The sequence below is a fragment of the Schistocerca americana genome, chromosome 8 (genome assembly GCF_021461395.2).
Source record: "Schistocerca americana isolate TAMUIC-IGC-003095 chromosome 8, iqSchAmer2.1, whole genome shotgun sequence".
Lineage (NCBI taxonomy): Eukaryota > Metazoa > Arthropoda > Insecta > Orthoptera > Acrididae > Schistocerca > Schistocerca americana.
Window position 1 is genome coordinate 505,652,520 of NC_060126.1, and position 6,000 is coordinate 505,658,519.

The 6,000-nt window shown below is 41.1% G+C and overlaps 1 protein-coding gene across 1 annotated transcript in view; it reads right to left on the minus strand.

Moving 5' to 3' along the window:
• Positions 1-3,293, minus strand: part of LOC124545409 — a 54,699-nt gene extending 51,406 nt beyond the window's left edge. The window contains exon 1 of the mRNA XM_047124324.1: positions 3,283-3,293. The gene's annotated coding sequence lies outside the window, so the exon portion shown is untranslated. The remainder of the gene's footprint in view (positions 1-3,282) is intronic.
• Between the last annotated feature and the right edge of the window lie 2,707 nt (positions 3,294-6,000).

Genomic DNA, 6,000 nt, shown 5'->3' on the forward strand with positions numbered 1-6,000 from the left:
TGTGGGAGGAACCTGATTATCGGCTTGATGTCTGCCGAATCACTAAAGGGGCACATATCGAACATTTGTGAATGGCTAAAAAAACTTTTTGAGTTTTTGTATGTGTGTGCAAAGCATTGTGAAAATATCTCAAATAATAAAGATATTGTAGAGCTGTGAAATCGCTTCAATCATTTGTAATAACCCTGTACTTAAGAATCGGTCGAATAAGCGCCTTGTATGCTACTTCCCTCGTGACTGAGATACATTTCCTTACAATTCTCCCTGTGAATCTCTGTGCCTACTATTTCCTTTATAAAGTCATTCCACTTACGGTCGCTCTGGATAGCCACTCATAGATATTTTACAGTGAATACTGTTCCACCAATTTGCATGAATAGTGTAGCTGTTCAGTAGTCGATTTTTTTCCCTGTGTATATGCAATATGTTACATTTATTTACGGTCATGGTCATCTGCAGAGACTATACCGTTTATCAATCCTCCGCAGATCATTCTGCAAATCGATACTGTCTTCTGGCGTTGTTACTTTCTTATAAACAACCACGTCATTTTTAAACGGCGACGGTCCTATCACACTTCCTTGGAGTACTCCGGAAATTACTTTTACGTCTATTGATTTGTTTTTCCTCTAAGAGCGAAGTGTTGAATTCCGTCACACAGAAGTCTTGAATCCAGTCGCAAATGTGGGCCGATACTCGGTATGCTATCATTTTTTTCATTAAGCAGGAATGCGGGACGATGTCAAATGCGTTCCTCAAGGTACACAGAGTCAACCTGAATGTCGTCGTCTACAGCACAGTGGATCTCGAGGAAGAACAGAGCGAGTTGAGTTCCGCAAGGTCTGTGTTCGAGGAACACATGTTGATTTTATAGAAGAAATTTTAGTTCTCCAAAAACGTCATAATTCTTGAGCATAAAATATGTTCCATAATTCTACAACAGATTACGTCAACGATATAGGCCCGTATGTTCTACAACCCTTCCTGAAAACGGGAATGACCTGCGCATTTGACAGCCGTTACACTACTAAGCGATTGTAGTTGCTTTTGGATTGCGCGATCTGTTATCTCAATATCTGCCATTTCGACGTTCGTACGATGATTGAAAGGAGGGACCATATTACGATCTTCCATGATGAAACAGTTTCGGAAGACCAAATCCAATTATGAGTTATTAATAGTATTGCTGCTAATTCGAACCTCGCTACCGGCATTTCTTTCTAATACTTAAATTCCTAACGTATTAACAAGTGGAAATGTTAAGAAATATTTAACGTTATTTTTTAATAACAGTAACATTTTAATTTTAATTAGTGTTCGTACCAAAATACAAGTGCTCAAAGTAAATTAAAAGTTGATAAAAAGACTTATGCGAGTCATCAGACAGAAAATGAAATACTTTTTTAATTTCTAAAGAATGAACAGTGATGTTGATGTAATTTTTATGATCTTTTTTCGTACAACAAAAGGTCATTTCGCATGTATATGTCAAATTTTAAGTTTTTAAACGACTAGTAATTAAAAATGAAACGTTATTTTCATTAGAACATCATGATTCATTATTTCCGTATTAACAATTCCATTTCTTAATAAATGACGAACATGTACATACAAAAAGTAAGAAGGTTTAATTACATTAACTGAACAATTATAAAACCCTCAGAAATAATTAAACTAAATTCTACAGAACAAGGTACCAATCATGACATGCAGTGTGGAATTGTCCTGGACTATAAACAAAGGAAATGAACAAAGAATACAAGCATTGGAGATGCGATTGCTGAGAAGAGTAACTGGAGGAGGAATCAGAGAATAGCTGATAGAGGAAAGCTTATATGAGTTGATTAAGGCATGCAGAAACTAATGTAAGAACCATGGCACAAGAATGGAAGATGGGAGAATACTACAGTTAATTATTGCCGAGTGGGCAGAAGATCTCTATGAAGATGGAAGAAAAGATGGAAAGGTGAATAATTTTAACTGAGAGGGCGTAACAGGCATACATGTGACACAAGCAGAAAGAGGAATAATTTAAATGAAAGACAAAAAAATGTGACTGCTACCCAGCTTGGAACCATCGACTTTAAAATTACAAACCTACTCAGCTACCGACAATACAGTAAGCCAGACGAAATGTTTGGTAGTTAACAACACTCGGAAATCTGTAAGCCGTCAAAGACACAGACGTTGTGCGACAAGACATGTAGAAAGAACGCATGGCGAGACAGAGCTTATTTCTGATTTTTTGTTTCTGTGGTAGCTGTCCTGTAAAGTCACTGTTATTCTGAGCCATAGATCAGAAGTTAGTAAGAGTAACAAAATGAGATCTCCCTTGATCCTGGACTCTCTTCGGGGTCCGCCATGGGTCGAAAGTGAAAAGGTATTACTTAAAAATTGAAAATAAGAGCGAGATCCGACGCTGTTGAGCAGAGCCAACACGTCACATCGCAGCTTCTCACCGTAAGCTTCCTCCCACTTCACTCGCCACAGCCCGTTCCGAAACACACTTATCTGATTTTCACGTGGAACTATGAACATAAAGCACTGATTTTCGGTGCTTCACCTTCGCACTAAGACAGAGAAAGAGAGGGGGGAGGGGGGGGGGTGAATCAACGTATCGTCATATGGAAGGCCTTAAAGACTTGTCCGTGGTGGTAACTGGCGAATTAGTCGGCTTCGCTGTAGGAACTGTCCCGACTTTCGGTAAATAATTTCGTAAAATCATGAACGAATTAAATCTTGTATGGAGTGTAGCGCCCCTCTTACCAGGTACTAGTAGAACAGTGTAGAGCTGCAGGCCTAACCACTGCCGCGTCAAACTCGGTACTGAGCACACTCGCACCTGTGCCAGTCAACACCTCGCCTGTGAGGGCCCACATTGCCTCATATTCTCAACAAACAAAACTAAGGTTAACTGCGGCGCCAGAGACGAGTCAGATTGAAGGATTGTCGGTGGTTACGTAGAAATCAGTCTGCGAATGGCACTCAACAGTTGTTTAATTTGCATAATATAGCTGTTAACGCCCGGATTTGCGTGAGAATACTTATATTTGAGAAATTTTGTTTTCGGCAATGCGGATCCACTGACATATTTATAATGGGATTAAACCTGTCGCGGAACGGTAGCTCATCGGATACAGAAATAGTCCACGTTTCATTTGTTCAGTCCGTTAGCAGTAAGAAAGCAGAAAGGTTGCAGTGAAGAGGAAAGGAGCTTCAGAACTCAGCCTGCATCAATATGTCGCAATACTTCAGAATACTTTCACTCCTTCATATACTTACTTGTAGCTCCACTTCACTGGGCCACAGATTCCTACCACGGTTGTAATAAGACGCATCAAGAATCATCCTTGTGTGCTGATGTAACAGGAGCTCAGTACGCAAAACACATGATGATGCATAATTATTGAAGGTAAACAAGAAGTTTCACTCTCTGGTGATACAGTATATACGGACACTTTGAGAAACGTATTTTTTTTACAAACGACACACTATCGCGACACAGTCTCGCATTCTGTGAGGGAATATTGGAGTTCTATTTCCGCGAATTAAAACACTGCCCGCTTTCAAATGTTCACCGCATCAAGCCCAAGACTAGACTACTCGGCGCACTGCAACGCAGCTGAGGCTAGACTAACCAGCTTGCGCAAATGGCTTACCTAGTGCGCGAGACCCCCACCAGTAACGTACGGGCGCACAAGTTTCTAACGTGAGTCACGCCGCCGTGTAGCTATGTTAGACTCCTTCCGCGTTTTGAGCAAAGTCATTATTGTACCACTGCCAGTTACAATGAATTTATGTACGCAGTCTGTGCTATGTTATGAGCAAAATTATATGCTGGTTGATTGTGGTGAACTTTTACGTAACAGTAAGTAGCCAGGACGGAATACAAATGAACGCCTTTCTAGTCACGGTAGACAGGCCAATTTTATGTGCTTTAGAATCGCATCGATCGAGAAGTCTGTTGCAAAGCTGACCAGTCCACCATCAGTTGTTATATGTAGGTCAGTGGAGAATGTAGCAGCCATTGCGGGGTCTTAATTAACAAAGGATTCCATGTGGAACTCTGTTCTACTGCATAAAAAAAACCCACGTGACTTACAGCTCGTATTCACAGGCAATATCTCACCACTGAAAGCGTAAATTCGCGTATATCTGTTCGTATCTGGTAGATCTAACAAAACAGGAGTTGGCAGTTGAGGCGTTAGTCAGGACAGAAATTTGCTTTGTGTGTAAGAGTTCCACTGCAGGTGTTGTGCCGTTGCCTTATTCCGGCCTTTGCATTGTCTTACCCAGGCTTCTATAGCGGGATGTACAGTTTAACGTAGAAGCCCAGTTAAGGTAAGAGATGAAATTTTTCACGTAACCAAAGAACTGTAAAGTGGAGCGCGGTAGCGGTTTGGACATCACGCAACCGGAAGATAAACTTCTAAGCAGGACGTGAGCTGAACCCCAGATCTTCAGCTGCCAAGTTACACTACCTGAACGTAATTGTATGCTTGAGGTAACATCACGCTTTCACCAATGGTTCAGATGCTGAAAACGAAACTCCATCAGACGCATATATTTACGCCTTTATGGATAATGTCATCAGAGTTTTCGGACAATGCTGGCAGTTGTGGAAAAACGCCGAACCGGAAAACTTGATCTCCACTGACCCGAAAACATGTTACAAAAAAGGAGTGATTAAAAGTGGTGACTATCATACGTATTTTCTCCCAGCCACATTCTTCGGAAACAGTACTGCCTTCCCTAGAGACGGCACTAACTGGCCTTACTAAGGGTTTTTTCATCTCTCATAGGTGCTGTACTGCGGTCGTCAGCGTCGCTTTAACTTCAAACCACGTGAGACATAGGCTGTTAATCTACTAAACTGTCTCAGTCCCTAAGTCTCTAAAATCAGAGTGTAGTTCGTAGCATCAAAAAAATGCGCGGAAATCCTCAACAGACAAGCTCGGCAAACAGTGAAGCACACCGTACAAAAACATCTAAGCGAAGCAAACTAACTACAGCGAAGGAAACATATGAATAGAAACAGAATTACTAAGTAACCTTTGTTTACTTTAACACCATTGATCCGCGTACACTTTACGAACACACATTTTCACCACTCTTACAAACGCCACCTCCAACTATGGAAACTTTCTCTCCAGCCTGCGGCCGAAAAAAACAGTGTAAATATCTAGTACTGTATCCCTCCCTACTCTAGAATGCTTCTATTTTCCAACTAATCACACACGTCAAGTACAAATAATATTTTTCGTGTATGAAGCCGTCTAGACAGCTTAATAATTTTTTTTTCATTTATGGTTTCGTTTCGGCTGTTGCCATCATCAGATCTTTAATTGATATTAAAGGAGCATCAGAGGTTTTTGCTATGCGTCATAAGACTCCAGTCCGCAGCTCGTGGTCTTGCGGTAGCGTTCTCGCTTCCGCGCATGGGGTCCCGGGTTCGATTCCCGACGGCGTCAGGGATTTTTCCCCGTCTCGAGATGACTGGGTGTTGTTGTGTCGTCTTCATCATCATCATCATCATCATTCATCCCCATTACGGTCGGAGGAAGGTAATGGCAAACCACCTCCACTAGGACCTTGCCTAGCACAGAGGTCCGGGTCTCCCGCATCGTCCCCTACGCTCTTCAGAGTATGGGACTTCATCATCATAAGACTGCCAAAAATGCATAATTAAAAAGTTAAAATTTTTTAAAAGATTACCCACCAAAGCCAAGAACATTTAAAACAACGTTCAGTGTCAGTATTAATAGAACCTATGTCATAGCGTGGTAGCTTTCAAATATTGTATGCGGTATTACGGGAATTGAAATTGAAAATTGCCTAAAACCGCAGTTAGCGTAACAATAGAAGGGCCGTGTCAAAATAACACTAAACTCCCTGAAAATTAAAATGTCCTGAGGTATTTCCACCATGTGTATCGAAAAATCCAATTATTGCCTAAAAATATGATTTCAATGAGCGCAAGTTCCTGCAACACCAGTTTAC